The following is a 19441-nucleotide window of genomic DNA, read 5'->3' as shown; positions in this document are numbered from 1 at the left end:
TGAAACACCATCTCTACTAAAAATACAAAAATTGGCCAGGTGTGGTGGTGAGTGCCGGTAATCCCAGCTACTTGGGAGGCTGAGGCAGGAGAATCTCTTGAACCTGGAAGGCGAAGGTTGCAGTGAACTGAGATCGCGCCACTGCACTCCAGCCTGGACGACAAGAGAGAAAATTCATCTCAAAAAAAAAAAAAAAAAAAGAAAGAAAGAAAATAAGAATGACAATCATATTGATTGTGGAACACTGTGCCTGATGCTTTCCAGAAAGTATATTAGGTAATTTTAAAACAAACATGTTCCACGAGACTACATTATTATCCCCATTTTACAGATGAGAAGGTAGGCTCAGAGACAGCCAGTATGACCCCAGAACATATGATCCCAGGGTTTTCTGGCATCAAAGCTTCAGCTCCACAAACATGTGTGGGTTCTGACCTCCAGGGAGTGCTAAGAAACAAATGGAAGGTCAGTTCGTTATAAGTTGTAGTGTTCATGCCCATGTGAGGATTAAACACAATGTTATTGGGTACTCAGAACAGGGAGGATTGCCTTCTGGCTGGGAGAAGCTGGCAGGTGAGACAGCAGGGGAAGAGCTTGAGCAAAGAGTCAAATGTGGGAAAGCAGTGGGTGTGCTAAGAGAAGTCTGGATAAACTGTGTGTGTGTGTGTGTGTGTGTGTGTGTGTGTGTGTGTGCGCGCGCGCGCGTGTGTAAAGGTAAGAAGTGATCATACCAGGCCAGGGCTTTGGCCTTTATTCCATAGGCAATAAAGAGCTTACACAAGCGATATCTCAAGAGACCAACCATGCTGCTGTAGTCAGAGAGGAAGCAGCCCTCAGCCCATCTGTGTCCTGGCTTGTGAATGTTGCCAGCGTGTGGGAGGGCATCGGCAGCGAGAGCAGTCTCTGGCTGTGTCCTGTACTCTGCTGGGTGTGGGTCTTGGGCTGTCTTCAAAGCCCTCCTCCCGACTTCTCAGGGCCCTAGGTGCTTTTTAGATAGTAGACTTAAAGGAAGTATGTCATAGAAGTATCGGAGGGGATTTTGAGATCATCTGGTTATTCCCCCCTCCCATTTTAAAGAAGATGAAAGTCGGGAACATAGATGGGAAAGTACTTGTCTAGCGTCACACAACGAATGAATAGCAGAGCGGGGAACTGGAACCCATGCCTCCTGAGTCCGAGCTGAGTTCCTTTTCTGCATTTGCGGAGTAATAGAAATAGCATTTGTTGAGTGATTATTCCATATCAGGTTCTAGGCTAAGCACCTTTCCATTGATTATCTCATTCAATCCTCACAACCCTTCAGAGTGCCCAGCTTTTTTTTTTTTCTTTTGAGACAGGGTCTCACTCTGTCAGCTACGCTGGAGTGCAGTGGCACGATCACGATCACGGCTCACTGCAGCCTCTACATCCCCGGGCTCAAGCGATCCTCCTACTTTAGCCTACAGGCGCGCGCCACCACGCCCGGCTAATTTTTGTATTTTTTTATAGAGATGGGGTTTCGCCATATTGCCCAGGCTGGTCTCGAACTTCTGAGTTTAAGCGATCCGTCCGCCTCAGCCTCCCAAAATTCTGGGATTACGGACGTGAGCCACCACGCGGGCCGAAAGTGCCCCTCCTGAAATCAGGAAGTCTTGTCTCCCATTTCGATTTCCCAGGGCGCCTACCACAGGACCTAGCTAGGGAGGCAATAAAAACTTGGTGGAGCCTAAGTGCTGGGAAGAGAAAAAAGGACGGAGGGGGCGGGGCCTGCAGACCAACCCCGCCCATCACAAAGACCCCGCCTTCCAGACCGCTGACGTCACCACTTGGCCCCGCCCATCATTGTCAGTCCCGCGGAGCCAGAGGAGGCGCCGGTCGCTGGGAGCTGAGCGCCGGAGCCCTCCGCGGGCGGGAGCGCTGTCCGGGGCCGCCGAGGTGAGGGTCCGTGAGGCGGCGGCGGGAGCACGGCGCGGGGGACTGGGACGGGCGCGGGGAGGGGAGGGCGGCGGGGGTGGGGGGCCGGTCCCCGGTGAGGTCGGGGCACCCGCGGCCACGGGGCAGAAGAAACCGCGGGCGCAGCCGGGGAGGGATGGGGGTGTGTAGTTGGAGGAGAGTTGGAGTGGATTTTGGAGGAAGGGCTCAGGAGGAGACCTTTTGGGGCGAGATCCGGCACATGTTTGTGGAGTTGGAGGAAGAGACTCTGAGGAGATTTTTCCTCGGGAGGGGGAGGGAAGGTTCTGAGGAGACTGCTTGGTGGGACCGAGACTCCGAGGAGAAATGTTTGGGGCAGAGACGCGGAGGAGACATTTCGAGGGGGCGGCGAAGAGTTTCGGGGGTCGAGTTTGGGGTTGGGGGAGGGGCGCGGTCCAGATTGGGGCGGGGGGCGGCGAGGCGGCCGGGAGGGGGCTGCGCGGGGCCCGGCGGGCACCGGAGGAAGGAAGTGATCAGACAGGAAGGGCCCGGGAGCTCCAGCAGGAGGAGGAGGGCGGTTTGGGAGCCAGTGGGTCCGGCGTGCGGGGCCAGCTGCGGGCGCGGGGCGCGGGGCGCGGGCCGGGCGGGGAGGGGTCCTGCGGCAGCCGCAGCTGTCGGCCGCGCCGGCCCACGTCCCAGGCTCTCTGCTGGTCTCGCAGCCAGACCGCTGGGCCGGGAAGGAATTCGAGGCATTCGCTTTGTTTAAGTTGCCAGTAGACAGTCCTTAGGACTAATTAATGGTGGAATCTGCAGGGGGACGCCGGTGAGCGGGGCCGGGGCCTCCCCCCGCCCGCCGCGGTTAACTTTCCGCAGCGCGGGGCCCGCCTCCCCGCGCACCCCCGGCCCCCGCCCAGCTGCCCGGGCGGGGAAGAAGCCATGGCTTCCCGGAGCGCAGGAATGAAGTGCGGTTTCTGGGGCCGGTGGCCTCTGACTGCGGAGCCTGCCTGCAGGGAAGCCGGCGTCCCAGAGCGGCCGCACTGGGGCTTCGGAGCCCGGTTTAGAGCTCTTGGAGGTGGCTGCGGTTTTTGTGCATAACCTTGGAGGAGCCTCTGCGATCCGAGAAAGACTATCTTGCTTTGGAGCATCTGTTTCTTCATCGCGTCAACCCCTTTCCTAATACTGCAGAGCTTGTTGTGGCTTGTTTCGGAAATGCCGAGGCCAGTGCTCACCCTTGCCGGTGGGAGAGGGGAAGAGAGTAGGCACCCCCAAAACCCCTGCAGTGTGATTTCCAGAAGGCCAGAGAGTGCCTACAGCTCCGCCGTCGCACCTTCACTGACTTGAATGACCTTGGGGGAAGGATTGCGCTGCGGAGCCCATGGTGCCTTATCTGTCGTTGGAGGGAAAGATATGCCCTGGACCTCCCTGCCTTTTGGGGATGTTTTGAGGAGTGGGGTTTGGTCAGGGTATTTCTTTTACAAACGGCTGCTGTTCTGGCCTAAGGAGCTGGACTGGTGTCAGAGCCGGGAGAATTCAGATCACCTAGTTAATATCTGACTACCTCAAATTAGGGAGGGAGGGGTTTGGATTTTTAGGAGGACATTTCTTTTTTGGGAATCTGGACGGTATGTTCCAGATTGCCTTCTGTCACTTTGTTTGCAACTTTGGTAGTATGCGTGTGGTTAAATTGAATTACCCCCATAGAAAATTCTTCTCTTGTCAGAAATAATTGTTTTGCTCAGAATTCCCCTGGGGGCAGATTAAGGTTTTGCTCAATTTACTTCTAGAAGAATTTACTTCTAGAAGAATTTTCCAGGTTTCTAAAATTAATTCACTTTTCTAAACATAGTAACTAAAGTTTGAAAAGCTGGAAGTAGTGAGCTGGGAGGGGAATGGTTTGGAGTATGAAGAAGACAGCAAACACTGGTTCTCTGTTGGCCAGTGATTAATAATACGAATTGTTAATTAGCCTTCCTTGATTATGAGGTGTTTTCTTAATCTTAAATAATTTAAGACCAAAAAAGGGAACTAATGTTGTTTAGTTGCCTATTCTGTGCCCGGTAATTATGCTAGGTGGTATAGATCTTAGGCAGTCTTCCCAATAATTTTGTGAGGTGGTAGTTAGCATCCCTTTTTTTTGTTTTGTTTTGAGACGGAGTCTTGCTCTGTCGCCCAGGCTGGAGTGTAGTGGCCGGATCTCAGCTCACTGCAAGCTCCGCTTCCCGGGTTTACACCATTCTCCTGCCTCAGCCTCCTGAGTAGCTGGGACTATAGGCTCTTCCCAACCCGCCCGGCTAGTTTTTTGTATTTTTTTAGTAGAGACGGGGTTTCACCGTGTTAGCCAGAATGGTCTCGATCTCCTGACCTCGTGATCCGCCCGTCTCGGCCTCCCAAAGTGCTGTTTTGTTTTTTTTTTGAGACGGAGTGCTCTGTCACCCAGGCTGTAGTGCAATGGTGCAATCTCGGCTCACTGCAACCTCTGCCTCTCACGTTCAAGCTATTCTCCTGCCTCAGCCTCCCAAGTAGCTGGGAATACAGGTGTGTGCCACCATGCCCGGTTAATGTTTGTATTTTTAGTGGAGAAGGGGTTTCACCATGTTGGCCAGGCTGGTTTTGAACTCCTGACCTCAAGTGATCTGCCCGCCTCGGCCGCCCAAAGTGCTGGGATTACAAGCATGAGCCACTGCTCCCGGACAGCATCCCTGTTTTATAGATGAACAAGCCAAAGGTCAGAAAGTAAAGTGACTGTCCCAAGTTCACACACACAACTAGTAAGAAATGGTGCTGGAATTCAAACCCAGGTCTGTTTCTCAGGTCTATGGTTGTCTCTCCACTGTGCACAAGGCCTTGGGAATCATGAGACCTAGTTTTTTGGCCTTTGACTCAGCCACTGGGTGACTGTGGGCCCTAGAATAAGTCAGTTAAGTCTATTCTCCAATAATACTGCCTTTTCTTTCAGCAGTGTTGTCAATATGCACTTGAAGTGTGCTTTTTTTTTTGTAAAAAGACAAACATACAAGGCTGTAATAGTGGTATGTGCTGTATGCCACTAGGTGCTTCTTATTTCTTATGATGGAAGCGTTTCTGTTAAAATGGAGAGTACCTAAATGATCATATATTTCATTTATGTAATGGAAGCTGATGGATAGCTAATGGCCCTTCCAGTGTAAAGCGGCCATCATTAAGGTAACATTGTCAGAAACAACCATTTTTCATGTAATACAGCTTTTAGGGACAGTGTCAACTTATGAGTAAAGCACACTACAGGTAGGACCCGGATAGTCCAGGCTGAAAGATGTGGTATAAACTTTGATGCATATAATAGATGCACAGCAGATATTTGATGAATGAGTGAATGAATGTAATGAATGTATTCCCTTTTTTTTGGAGTGCAGTGTGTGATAATGTCTCACTGCAACCTCAACTGCCTAGGCTCCAGTGATTTTCCCACCTTAGCCTTCTGAGAAGCTAGGACCACAGGTGCGTGCCACCATACCTAGCTAACTTTTTAAAAATTTATTTATAGAGGTGAGGTTTCCCTGTGTTTCCCAGGCTGGTCTCCTGGAACTCCTGGGTTCAGGGGATCCTCCAGTGTCAGCCTCCCAAAGTGTTGGGATTACAGGCATGAGCCATTATGCCCTGCCCTGAATGCATTCTTCTTTTTTTTTTTTTTTAAAAGTTTTATTGAGGTATAATTTACATACCATAAAATTCACCAATTTTAAGTGTACAGTTTGACGAGCTTTGACAAATGTATACAGTTGTATAATTACCACCACTGCGTTTGTTTTTTTAAACTGTGTGTTGTCTTTTAGGAATTGCGTAGCAGATTTATCCCTGGAAATGTTGAGGTTTCTATGCTCAGATTCAATACTGTGAGGTCAGAATCAATATTAGAGTGTTAATGTGCCAACTTGGGAGGAAATAGGAAAACCTTAGGTATTTAATGGTGAGGTAAATGGGAAGAATAAGAGGGAGAGACATTTATTGGATCAGGAGAAAGATAAATAAATTCAGGAGAAAGTAGATTTCAGTTACTTTTAAGACAGAGGATACATTTTGGGAAAAAGTTACCAAAAGATTTAAGGAGTTGAACTTTTTATTTTTTTCTTTTGAAATGGTAGCTCCTGAAATATAAAACTTAACATCTTTGGCTGTGCTTAAGAAGTGCTTAACAAATTATGGTTGTTCAAATAATACTTAAGGGTGGGGATGGTGTAAAGTGGTTGAAGGCCTTGCCCTTCCACCTATGACAGAATATCCTTAGTGTTGATGTCTAACTTGTTTTAAGTAATATTCCACAAAGGGAAGAATACATTAGGTAGCAATTGTGGCTTGTGGGGAAGATTGTTTCTTCCTTTTCATAATTTCTCAAGTCACTGAACTTCTCCCAGCATGCTTTAGCTCAAGTCTCTGTCTCTGTCTTAGAAAATGCCTGGAAACTCTGTTAGTGAGCTTGTAGAAGAAGCCCCATTTCTACCTTCTCTTTATTTTTTGATTTTATCTTTATTCATTCTGTTTCTGTATGGTGACTGTTTTATAAACCCCTCTCTCACCCATGAGTTTGTCTGAGAATGGAAACTTTTTTTTTGCTCTGCCCGAAGCAAAGGAATTCTTGTTACGTCCACCATTGGTCCTCCATATGCCATTAGGAAATAATAATTAAAATAACCCTTTAGATCTGCTCAAAGGGGTGACTATAATAATGTTCCCTCCTTGATCAGAGGATGTACTAATCTTTTCTGTATCGTTCCAGTTTTAGTATTTGTGCTGCAGAAGTACTACTCTGTTCACCTTTGAGAAAATAATAACTCTATGAGGTGGTCCTCATCCTTATTTGATAAATGAGGGAATTGAGCTCAGAGCAGTTAACTACCAGAGCAAGTGAGGGGCAGACCATTGATTCAAGCTCAGGTGTGATTGATGCTCAGGTTTGGGATCTATATCATTACACTGTCTGTTGTATGGGAGTGGAGGGTCAAGGGAAGAGCTTGAAAATACCATATTAAAATATGAGCCACAACATAACAAGCATTGCTAACCTTTTTAGGCATTGCTGTTGTCATCTATGACTTTCTTAATTTCTGGAGATTCCTCCTTATGTTCTAAGGAATTTATAGTTAATCCTTTAGTATTGCACAACTTCCTGCCCAGACCCAGCATTTCTTTTCTTTTTTTTTTTCTTTTTTTTTTTTTTAAGAGACAGGATCTCACTCTTTCTCCCGATCTGGAGTATAGCGGCAGTTGTGGCTCACTGCAGCCTTGAACTCCTGCGCTTAGGCAGTTCTCCTTCCTCAGCCTCCTGATTAGCTGGGACTACAAGTGTGCACCACCATGCCCAGCTAATTAAGAAACTTTTTTTTTTTTCGGTAGAGACACGGTTTCACTTTGTTTCCAGGCTGGTCTTGAACTTCTGGGCTCAAGCAATCCTCCCACCTTGGCCTCCCAGAGTGTTGGGATTACAAGCATGAGTGACACCTGGCCCCAACATTTATTCTTTTTTTTTTTTTGAGACAGTCTCACCGTGTCACCCAGGCTGGAGTGCAGTGGTGCGATCTCAGCTCACTGCAACTTCCGCCTCCTGGGTTCAAATGATTCTCCTACCTCAACCTCCCGAGTAGCTGGGATTACAGGTGCCCACCACCACCCCCAGCTGATTATTGTATTTTTAGTAGAGACAGGGCTTTACCATGTTGGCCAGGCTGGTCTCGAACTCCTGACCTCGTGATCCACCTGCCTTGGCCTCCAAAAGTGCTGGGATTATAGGTGTGAGCCACCACACCCGGCCTTATTCTTTATAAACATGGTACTTTGTATCACTGGCTATTTGAATTACCCCTCTGAAAACTTCTACCAGGGTAATCTTTCATTCAAGACCTGCCGTATTTGCATGTGCCCCTTTGTAACTGTTTGTTTATTTTTACAAAAAAAATTAAAAATACAGAATGCTTTGTGAATTAGCATGTCATCCTTGTGTAGGGCACATACTAATCTTCCCAGTACCATTCCAATTTTAGTATTTGTGTTGCGAAAGTGAACACTCTATTCCTGTTTTTATCTGGACAAAATAATATTTTAAAAGTGTATATTATGGGCTGGGTGTGGTGGCTCACGCCTGTAATCCCAGCACTTTGGGAGGCTGAGGTGGGCAAATCACGAGGTCAGGAGATCGAGACCATCCTGGCTAACATGGTGAAACCCCGTCTCTACTAAAAATACAAAAAGTTAGCCAGGTATGGTGGCAGGCACCTGTAGTCCCAGCTACTCGTGAGGCTGAAGCAGGAGAATGACGTGAACACGGCAGGTGAAGCTTGCAGTGAGTGGAGATCGTGCCACTGTACTCCATAATTGCACTCCAGCCTGGGCGACTGAGCGAGACTCCGTCTCAAAAAAAAAAAAAAGTATATTACATTATTAGAAACTTCATTATTGAAGTGTATAATAACATATACAGAAAAATGCACGTAAAAGTGGAATTTGATTTTTTTTTTCCCTACAAACTGAATATACCCATGTAAGCAGCAACTAGATCTAGATCAAGAAACAGTGTTACCAGTACCTAGGAGCCCCTATCCAGTTCCCTTTCAGTTCCTGTCTCCCCTCTCCCTCCCAGGGTGATCACCATCCTGACTTCTGACAGCATAGATTATTTTGCTCTTTTTTTTGTACTTTTGTAAAAATTGAATCATATAGTATGTATTCTTTGTGTTCTGGCTCCTTTTATTTAACACTAACGTGAGCGTGCAAAAATTTTTAGTGGTTTTCTTTTAGATTTGGAATAAAATTCAAATTTCAGCTCTTTTTTTTTTGAGACAGTCTTGCTCTGTCGCCTGGGTTGGAGTGCAGTGGCACGATCTCAGCTCACTGCAGCCTCTACCTCCCGGGTTCAAACAGTTCTCTGCCTCAGCCTCCCAAGTAGCTGGGATTACAGGCTCCTGCCACCACACTAAAAAGACAATTTTTGTCTTTTTAGTAGAGACGGGGTTTCACCATGTTATATTGGCCAGGCTGGCCATGAACTCCTGACCTCTTGATCCACTCACCTCGGCCTCCCAAAGTGCTGGGATTACAGGCGTGAGCCACCATGCGTGGCCATTTCAGCTCTTTATTTTGACCTATGATGCCCTGTATAGCCTGGCTCCTGCCTACTTTTCAGGTAGGCAGTTGCCATCTTATGCCAGTCTCATTGCCTGTTATGCTTCTGTTATGCTAACTTCTTATTTTTATTCTTATTTATTTAATTTTTAGAGATGGGGTCTCACCATTGCTCAGGCTGGTCTCAAACTCCTGGCCTCAAGCTGTCCTTTGGCCTCCAGGGTAGCTGAGATTTGGCCTCCAGAGTAGCTAAAACAATAGTAGCTATTTTAGCTAATGCCCTCCTCAGTTATTTTCACTGGCACATAGTAGGTCCTTAGTAGAGTTTTTGATGACCAATGATATTTATATATAGGTAGCAATTTTAATTTCTTAAGCTTATTAACATAGATTCTTTTTATTAGAATCCTGCTTAGTGTCTTCTCTAAAGGCCGGGAGTGCACCAACTGCTTCAGGCAATATAGAGAATATTAGGGTGTGAAAGTACAGGAGTCCAGTCCTAATGCCACAAAGCAGATACTCCTTTGGAACTTGTCAATGGCGTAGAATTAACTATGCAGAGTTCCTTAAAAATGCTTCATCAGTGCTTGTTTAATGTTCTCAGATTGGAGTTACTAACAGAAACAAGACGCTAGGTAGTACTTTATTTGAATTTTCTGTTGACTAACATTTTATTTTGATGTCAGCAATGAAAATCTTGAGCCAATTAAATCTGCTTAAAGCTGCTTTGTCTGATCTGTCGGTTAGCTCTCTCAGTATTCTTTCTCTTGTGTTAAAAGCAGAAATGCAAATTTAAATTAGTAGCAACTGAGTTGATTTAACTCAGTACATATTTCGAATTAAGTGGTAAATGTAAATTATTTTTTGGGAGGTACCTACTGTGTATTTTAAATCAGTGATTATTTTGGCTTTTCTGATGAAACTATCAGAAGATTATAGGGTAATGTAATAATTGGTTTGTTTTTGTTTTTCGAGATGGAATTTCACTCTTACCGCCCATGCTGGAGTGCAGTGGCGTGATCTTGGCTCACTGCAACCTCCACCTCTTGGGTTCAAGCGATTCTTCTGCCTCAGCCTCCCGAGTAGCTGGAACTACAGGCGCATGCCAGCATGCCTGGCTAATTTTTGTATTTTTAGTAGAGACGGGGTTTCACCATGTTAGCCAGACTGGTCTCGAACTCCTGACCTCAAGTAATCCTCCCGCCTCAGCCTCCCAAAGTGTTGGGATTACAGGCATGAGCCACCACGCCTGGCATGGTATTGATATTGTTAGCCATTGGCTATGTGACAGACACTATCCTAAGCATTTTTCATACATTGGTTTATTTACTCATTCACTCAACAAATATTTATTGAGTACCTATCATGTTTCAAGCACATAATCTCATGTATTCTTCACCACACCCATGAAGTAAGTATATAGTTTATTACAGATGAGGAACTGGTACACACAGAAGCTAGATATCCAGTGTCACAAGCTGTTGAGGGTCAGATTGAGATTTTTTAAAAGAATACCAGTTACTGACGTCTTTGGCATGAATTAATTCTATGCTAGAGTTTTATCTTTGGTAGGGGAACAGTAATCAAATTTTGAAGTCTCTGGTAAACTGTAGTCAAAATGATTAGAACGGAATGTGATAAGCTAAACTGAGATTACTTCTTTTCTTACCCCCAACCCATCTCTCTCTCTTTTTTTTTTTTTTGAGATGGAGTCTTTCTCTGTCATCTCAGCTGACTGCAACCTCTATCTCCCGAGTTTAAGGGCTTCTCCTGCCTCAGCCCCCTGAATAGCTGGGATTATAGGTGCCCGCCACCACACCTGGTGAATTTTTGTATTTTTAGTAGAGACGGTGTTTCATTCACCATGTTGGCCAGGCTAGTCTTGAACTCCTGAACTCAAGTAATCTGCCCACCTCGGCCTCCCAAAGTGCTGGGATTACAGGCATGAGCCACCACGCCTGGTCCCTAACCCATCTTTTTTTTTTTTTTTTTTTGAGACAGAGTCTTGCTCTTGTCACCCAGACCGGAGTGCAATGGCACAATCTTGGCTCACTGCAACCTCCATCTCCCGGGTTCAAGCGATCCTCCTGCCTCAGCCTCTCAAGTGGCTGGGATTACAGGTGCCTGGTACCATGCTGGCTAATTTTTGTATTTTTAGTAGGCAGGGTTTTGCCATGTTGGCCAGGCTGGTCTCGGACTCCTGACCTCGTGATCTGCCTGCCTCAGCCTCCCAAAGTGCTGGGATTACAGGCGTGAGCCACTGCGCCTGGCCTAGCCCATCTTTTACAAGAAAAATTTCACAAACAACAAACAATATGGAAAGTTCTTATTTTGGAAAACCCCAGTTTATTCAAACCAAGGTGAACCAAGTATAAAAAGATGAATAGATATAATTAACCATATTAAATACTGTGCCTTCAGGGGCACTCTGTAAGCAAATATAAGTTTAAATGTTTAGACAATTTCAGTTGTGTTTCATTACTTTTCGGTATCATTTTACTGCTTTTACACAGATCTGGTATGATATTTCACATTTCCAATTTCGTTAGTGTGTAGCTTCATAGTCATTTCTGGGGCAACTGTAAGGTATTATGTATGACTGCCTCTTTTTTTTAAAAAGACAAGTTCTCATTCTGTTGCCCAGGTTGGAGTGAGGTGGCTCACTACAACTTTGAACTCCTGGGCTCAAGCAATCTGCCTGCCTCAGCCTCCTGAGTAGCTAGGGCTACTAGTGCATGCCACCGTGCCTGGCTAAGTAAAAATTTTTTTTTTTGTAGGGACAAGTTGTTTTTTTTTTTTTTTTAAGATGGAGTCTCGCTCTGTCGCTCGTGCTGGAGTGCCGTGGCGCCATCTCGACTCATTGCAACCTCTGCCTCCCGAGTTCAATCGATTCTCCTGCCTCAGCCTCCTGAGTATCTGGGATTACAGGCACCCACCACTACTGTGGGCTGATTTTTGTATTTTTAGTAGAGACGAGGTTTCACTATGTTGTCTAGGCTGTTCTTGAACTCCTGACTTCAGGTGATCTGCCTGCCTTGGCAAAGTGCTGGGATTATAGGCATGAGCCACCGTGCCTGGCGAGACAAGTCTTGACGTGTTACCCAGGCTGATCTTGAACTCCTGGCCTCAAGTGATCCTTCTGCCTCGGCCTCCCAAAGTGCTGGGATTATAGGTGGGCACCACTGCACCTGGCCTAGGACTGCTTTTTAAAAACAAACATCAGAACTTTCCAAATGGGAAGTTATTATTATTATTCTTTTATTGAGACAGGGTCTCACTCTGTTACCCAGGCTGGACTCCAGTGGCATGATCACAGCTCACTGCAACCTTAAACTCCTGGGCTCTAGCAGTCCTCTTACTTTAGCCTCCCTAGTAGGTAGGACTATAGGCATGTACTACCACATCTACTAATTCTTGTATCTTTTGTTAGAAATGGGATTTTGGCATGTTGCCAGGCTGATCTGCAACTCCTGGGCTCAAGTGATCCTCATACCTCGGCCTTCCAAAGTGTTGGGATTACAGGTGTGAGCCACTGCTCCCTGCTTTAGAAAGTTATGTATTTATTTTAGTAACATTTCCAAATTCTGAAATATTTGGTGTATTTCTTTTTTTTTTTTTTTTGAGACGGAGTCTCGCTCTGTCGCCCAGGCTGGAGTGCAGTGGCCGGATCTCAGCTCACTGCAAGCTCCGCCTCCCGGGTTTAGGCCATTCTCCCGCCTCAGCCTCCCGAGTAGCTGGGACTACAGGCGCCCGCCACCTCGCCCGGCTAGTTTTTTGTATTTTTTAGTAGAGACGGGGTTTCACCGTGTTCGCCAGGATGGTCTCGATCTCCTGACCTCGTGATCCGCCCGTCTCGGCCTCCCAAAGTGCTGGGATTACAGGCTTGAGCCACCGCGCCCGGCCGGTGTATTTCTTTTGAATTTGTCTTTAGAGCATAGTGTGCGTTCTTAATTCTGGTAAGTCTTCATTTTGCAGGTGCTTGTATTTAACTTTGGGAGATAGGAAAGTCTGGTGAATGAAGTAAGTGGTCAGCATTGTTTTTGGTCACAAATGAAATGTAATTCTAAAAGGTGGAGACTAGGATTTTGTGTGTGTGTGAGGTTTGTCTTTGAGAATTCTGTCAATGGCACATCAAAAAAGTTTTGAGTCTTGGCCACATGATTGGAAGATGCACCCAGTCATCCCAGTCCTTGGAAGATCTTACCTCCCAAGATGGCGCCATTGAATAACAGCACTTGTTTTCAGTGCTGAAACCTCTATAAAACAAATCATGGTATGAATATAACCTGTATTACAATTAAATTGGAATTCTCTTAATGAAAACTTTAGCTTGTATTAATGTCACTGTGATTTTATTTATAACGTTAATAAATTAATACTGTTAAATTTTGTGTAAGAAAGGAAAATTTTTAGTCTGCTGACAGGCAAATCTGTATAGGAACAGATTTGAACTTACGTATAATTAAAGGGAGAAATGTATTTTCCTGGCCCACTTTCCAACACTTTATTTTTTATTTTTATTTTTGAGACAGTCTTGCTCTGTTGCCCAGGCTGGAGTGCAGTGGCATGATCTTGGCTCACGGCAACCTCTGCCTCCTGGGTTCAAGCGATTCTCCTGCCTCAGCCTCCCGAGTAGCTGGGATTACAGGCTCATGCCACCATGCCAGGCTAATTTTTGTAGTTTTAGTAGAGACAGGGTTTCACCACATTGGCCAGGCTGGTCTCGAGCTCCGACCTCAAGTGATTCGCCTGCCTTGGCTCCCAGAGTGCTGGGATTACAGATGTGAGCTACTGTGCCTGGCCAGCTTTATTTGCATAGGCTTTCTACAGATGCTGAAGAACTCAAATAGAAAAATGGTATCATTTACCTTGGTCTGACAGCATTTTTCTGTTTCTGAACATAAATGTCTGTTTTTATCTAGTTTCATGTTAACTGGTAATGTTAAATGTTGAGATAAATAAAGTTAATTTTTGGTTAAGTCCTGGAATAGCTATATCAAAAATGTGCTGTTTTCCCAGTTATCTGGGGGTATTTATCTGATTTAGGCCATTTTAGTGATTCACCAGTGAATGAGCAGCTCATTTAAGTTTTTTTTTTTTTTTTAGATGGAGTTTCACTCTTGTTGTCCAGGCTGGACTGCAGTGGCATGATCTTGGCTCACTGCAACCTCTTCCTCTCGGGTTCAAGTGATTTTCTCATCTCAGCCTTCCGAGTAGCTGGGATTACAGGCACCCGCCACCACGCCTGACCCATTTAAGTTTATAATTGAGATTTTTTGAAGAATTCTTAGTCATTGAGGACTAATGATGAAACCAGTTTCTGACTTCTGTGTGACAGCTACGGTTCTTAAGTACTTTGTATGTGTTTATTTAATGTCCTTTCAGCAAGTCTTTAGGGTACATATTAGTACTATTATTATCCCCATTTTGCAGAGAAAGAAACTGAGTCCCTAAGATGTGAGATCAGTTTGCCCCAAGGTCAGTGCCAAGCTAGGATTTGACCTTGAGTTTACTCTTGAACATTACATTATTTTAACGCATAATGATTTTATGAACTGTGTGCGCTGCTCTCTAAGTAAATGATATCAACATTGTCTTATGTTTCCTGGGATCGAAAGAATGCCATTTTTAGATCTTGATGGACTTAAAGATTCAGTAAATGGAAGACTTTACAGAAGTATATAGAAGCTAGTTAAATATAGAACATTCTTATGGAGATATTTACAAAATGTAGTTAGGGTGTGTAAGCAAAGTAATGGGCCCTGGTAGGTTTAAATCAGTAATAACAGTTTTTATGCTTCTTGCCACAGCTGTAATGGAGTGTAATATGATATATTCTTAGTGTAATTTGAAAAAATTAGACATTTTACAACATATGTGAAAATAATTTCTGTAGGAACTTGAGGACTTATGATTATGTTAAGAATTTTGTTTGAGACTAGATCCTAGGGCAGTTTTGAAGTGACTACCAGAATCTTAAAGAAATGTGATGGAGAAATAGATGGGAGGACAGTTAATGGAGCAGGGAGAAATAATACGGAAATAATAAGGTAACTTAGAGAGAGAGAAAAGGAAAACAAAGAAAACAAAAAGAAGACAGGGTCTCGCTCTGTCCCCTAGGCTGGAATACAGTACGTGATCATGACTCACTGCAGCCTTGATTTCCCAGCCTCAAGCAGTCCTTCCACCTCAGCCTCCCCAAGTAGCTGGGATTACAGGCACAAGCCACCATGCCTGGTAATTAAAAAAAAATTTTTTTTTGTAGAGATAGGGGTCTGGCTATGTTGCCCAGGCCGGTGTTGAACTCCTGGCCTCAAGTGGTCCTCCCACCATGGCCTCCCAAAGTTCTGTGAGTTTTGACAGATGTATACTGTCCCACCACCACCACAATCAAGATTTCGCACAGTTCCATCACCTCCTCAAAGTCCCTTCTGCTCTTTTGTAGTCTACTCCAATTCTTACCCTCAGGCAACCACTGCGTTGTTTTCTATTCCTATCATTTTGCCTTTTCCAGAATGTTCTGTAAGTGGTAGTCTGTAGTCTGTAGCCTTTTAGTCTGGCTTATTTCACTTATCATATTTTTGAGGTTCATCCGCATTATTGCGTATATCAGTAGCTCATTACATTGCTGAGTAGTATTCCATTGTATAGAGTTTGTTTATTGACCAATTGAGGAACATTTGGGTTGTGTGTGTGTAATAGAGTCTCACTCTGTTGCTCAGGCTGGGGCTGCAGTCTTGACCTCCCAGGCTCAAATGATTCTCCCACCTTGTGCGCCACCATTCGTGGGTAATTTTTTTGATTTCTAGTAGAGTCGAGGTCTCACTCTGTCACTTAGGTTGGTCTCGAACTCCCAAAGTGACCATGACTGACTGAGACCCTGTCTTAAAACAAAAACAAAAACAGGTAAGAGAAAGGGCATCATCTCAGATTAAAGGGTTTTTTCATGTTAAATAATTTAGCCTTAGGAAAAATTTACTATTCTTGGGTGAAAATACCGTTGACTAAAATGACTGCCCTAGGAGGTCTGTTGTTATGCTAATAGTGTATGTTGAAATGACAGGTTACAGTTTACTGAGATTAGTTTAGGCTGAAGTGGTCTGTGAGGGCTTCATGCAGGCAGTCAGACTAGAGTTTTTCAATGGTGGATGGATAGAGCTTGAAGAGGCAGAAAGGAAAGAGAAGGTTTTGTTTTACTTTTTAAATTTTTTTCTTTTGTATTTGAGAAAATTAAGGATGAGGAGATGGTTTTCTAGGCAAGAGCAAATTAAGGGCAAAGATAGAGATTAGAATAAACATATTATTGATGGGAACTGCAAATACTTGTCTGATCTAGTAATAGAGTTTAGATTATGGACTAGGAAGGAGATAAGATTAGATAAGATTATTGAGATTATGAACAGTCTTAACAGTCATACTGAGGAATTTGGACCTGATCTTGCTAACATGTGGGCATCATCGAAGGTTTACAAGTTGAGCAGTGACTTGATGAACTTGGAATTATGACATTAATCAAGAAGTGTTATATAGATTATCCGAAAGGAAGCCAGTTAAGGATTTTTTTTTAAAAAGAAATAAAATTGTGAACACTATACAGGCATGAATTTAGCAAGTGGAATGGGAAGAAAAAGGAATATATTGGAGAGATTTTGGAGAAGGAAGAGATGGGACTTAATAACGTAGAGAAAGAAGAAAAGAAAGTGAAGATAGCTCTTAAGTTTATGAAATCCGTAGAACTGGCCAGGCACGGTGGCCCACGCTTGTAATCCTAGCACTTTGGGAGGTCGAGGCGGGTGGATCACCTGAGGCTAGGAGTTCAAGACCAGTCTGGCCAACATGGCAAAACCCTGTCTCTACTACTAAAAATACAAAAAATTAGCTGGGCATGGTGGTGGGCGCCTGTAATCCCAGCTACTCGGGAGGCTGAAGCAGGCGATTCGCTTGAACCCAGGGGGCAGAGGTTGCTGTGATCCGAGATTGCGTCACTCCACTCCAGCGTGGGCAGGAGCGAAACTCCGTCTCAAAAAAGTAATGGCAGAATTGAGGAACATTTGTGATGTTAGTTAACTGAATTTGGAAAAGGGGACAGGACATAGCCTCTCTCTTTTGCCCTCAAATTCTCTGCTGACTGTATTATATCCATATGCTTTTTCAATTCCATTTATTTGCGAGATGTTGAGATTGTCTAAAATTGCCCCACGATTAAGCTGGAAGTTAAAAGGTTTATTTTGGAAGTACTTATTTGGAAAAAAATACAGTATGTTTCAAACCATGAAGCATTGTATAAGTTCCTAGTTATGAAAATCATACCCTAATAAATACTGTCATCTTTAGTTAGGTTAACTGTTAGGTAGAGAGGACTTTTTGGAAAACATTAGTTATTTTATGATTTGTTTAACATAATTTGCCCTGTGTGTATTAACAACAGTAACCAATAAATTGTGTTTCAGCTTGGATGGTTTAGTTTATAATGACATTAGTTAAAATAGTCTTCCATTTCTTTCATTGCAACATGTGGAGTATATTATCCACCATTTCTTTCTTTCTTTTTTTTTTTTGCGAGACTGAGTCTTGCTCTTTTGCCCAGGCTGGAGTGCCGTGGTGCGATCTCGGCTCACTGCAGCCTCCGGCTCCCAGGTTCAAGCGATTCTCCTGCCTCACCTTCCTGAGCAGCCGGGACTACAGGTGCGTGCCACCATGCCCAGCTAATTTTTGTATTTTTATTAGAGACAGGGTTTCACCATATTGGCCAGGCTGGTCTTGAACTTCTGACCTTGTGATCCACCCGCCTTGGCCTCCGAAGTGCACAGGTGTGAGCCGCTGCACCTGGCCATTATCTACCATTTCTTAAGCATCTACTGTCTAGTAGGTACTTCACTTACACTTTAATCTTTACAACTGCCCCATGAAATAGGTACTATTATTCCTATTTTACAGATGAGGAAATGGAAGCTCATAGAGGTTTAAGAAATATCCCTGGGGGTACCGGGAGAGTTAGAATTCTAGATCAGTGACTTCAAAGTCTATGTTCTTTCTACTCCTCTATCCTTGGATTACATATCATAAGAATAGGAATAAAGAGTGGGTCAGTTGAGCTAATTGATTAGATAGTAATTTGAGACAGTGAGGTGCTACCCAAATATTAACTGGTGTTATCTAACCTTTTCCATCCTGTCTGAGTGTGCAGAGGGGCCTTAAAGACCCAGTTATGGCTGGGTGCGGTGGCTCATGTCTGTAATCCTAGCACTTTGGGAAGCTGAGGTGGGCAGATCACGTGAGATCAGGAGTTCAAGACCAGCCTGGCCAACATGGTGGAACCCCATCTCTACAAAAATACCAGGCGTGATGGCGGATGCCTGTAATCCCAGCTACTCAGGAGGCTGAGGTGGGAGAATCGCTTGAACCTGGGAGGCAGGGGATTGCAGTGAGCGGAGATCGCACCATTGCACTCCAGCCTGGGCGACAGAGTGAGACTTCATCTAAACAAACAAACCCAGTTCTAAATCATAAATAAATAAAAATAGAAGACCCAGTACTAGTCATGTGGCATTCATTTATCTTTTGGGGAATGTCCCTCCTATGCCTTTGTAGAACGCAACAAATCTTTATTAAAAACAAATGTCCAATTCAAAAAACAAACACAAACAAACTATTGACACAGTTCAGCAAATTGCTAGTCTTGGCAAATGAAATTAAAGGATGTTTCGGGTCCAGCTTCTGTGAAAGTGGGTTTTGGAGATGATTCCACTTGAAAATTAGGGCTAGTGTTGAAGACTTGTTGTCTGTGGTATCCAGCAGTTTTTTGGTATGTTTGTCTTCATTCCCCTCATCCTCTGCAGCCATAAAGTTCTTTAGATTACTCTTCTTCATCTTCACTATTGATAAAAAGTATCTCAAAGTTCCATCTGCCTTATTGCCTCAGTATTTTAAAAGCTCAGTCTCATTCTTTTCTACCTTATTCTTGATGTCCCTTTACTACCTATTTCTGCTGGGTCTGGTAGAACCTGTGCACAAATGTGAGCAAAGTCCTCCAAGTTATTATTTTTTTTTCTTCCAATATTTCTTCCATCTCCTAACCCGTAAGTGAAAACAAGGCTTTTTCTATAATGAATGCTATTATTTCTGTTTTCATTGGTTGAATACTCTGCAACTCCTTGGACGAGGGGAGCAATCATTGTAGTTCTAGTCATTCACTGTCCCTCTAGACCATTGTTTTGCCATTTTTGCACAGCTTCTGATTTTTCAAAAAGTCCTTACCATCTGTTCTCTCCCCATTTTTATTGCTTTTTTGTCTGATGACTTCCAGGATCCACATGGATCTGTTTTCTTCTCCATTGCACACTCTAGTATTCAGTTTGTCCAGTACCTCACTGTCATCAATTATCTTTCTCTCTTCCATCTTCACCTTCGCTATTGAGTCTTTCTTTTCAGACTACAAATACAGAGATCTTGTCTATCC

At 44.2% G+C, this 19441-nt stretch overlaps 1 protein-coding gene, 1 non-coding gene and 1 pseudogene across 6 annotated transcripts in view; 1 reads left to right on the top strand and 2 right to left on the bottom strand.

Moving 5' to 3' along the window:
* The window catches only part of LUZP1 (leucine zipper protein 1), a 97040-nt gene that overhangs the window by 7458 nt on the left and 70141 nt on the right, over nt 1-19441 (top strand). The window contains exon 2 of one of the 5 annotated variants that reach the window (XM_010364368.2): nt 1656-1914. The exons of 3 other annotated variants lie outside the window; for them this stretch is intronic. The gene's annotated coding sequence lies outside the window, so the exon portion shown is untranslated. Of the gene's footprint in view, nt 1-1655; nt 1915-19441 lie in introns of those variants that run through there. One more of the 5 variants, XM_010364367.2, reaches the window with a different exon arrangement.
* On the bottom strand, nt 6573-6669 carry LOC115892510 (annotated as a pseudogene).
* Nucleotides 7822-7928, bottom strand: LOC115892481. The gene has a single exon (XR_004052362.1). It is a non-coding gene; the product is annotated as a U6 spliceosomal RNA (small nuclear RNA).

This window comes from Rhinopithecus roxellana, chromosome 12 (assembly GCF_007565055.1).
Source record: "Rhinopithecus roxellana isolate Shanxi Qingling chromosome 12, ASM756505v1, whole genome shotgun sequence".
Taxonomy (NCBI): domain Eukaryota; kingdom Metazoa; phylum Chordata; class Mammalia; order Primates; family Cercopithecidae; genus Rhinopithecus; species Rhinopithecus roxellana.
This window is presented reverse-complemented; position numbering and strand designations above follow the sequence as displayed.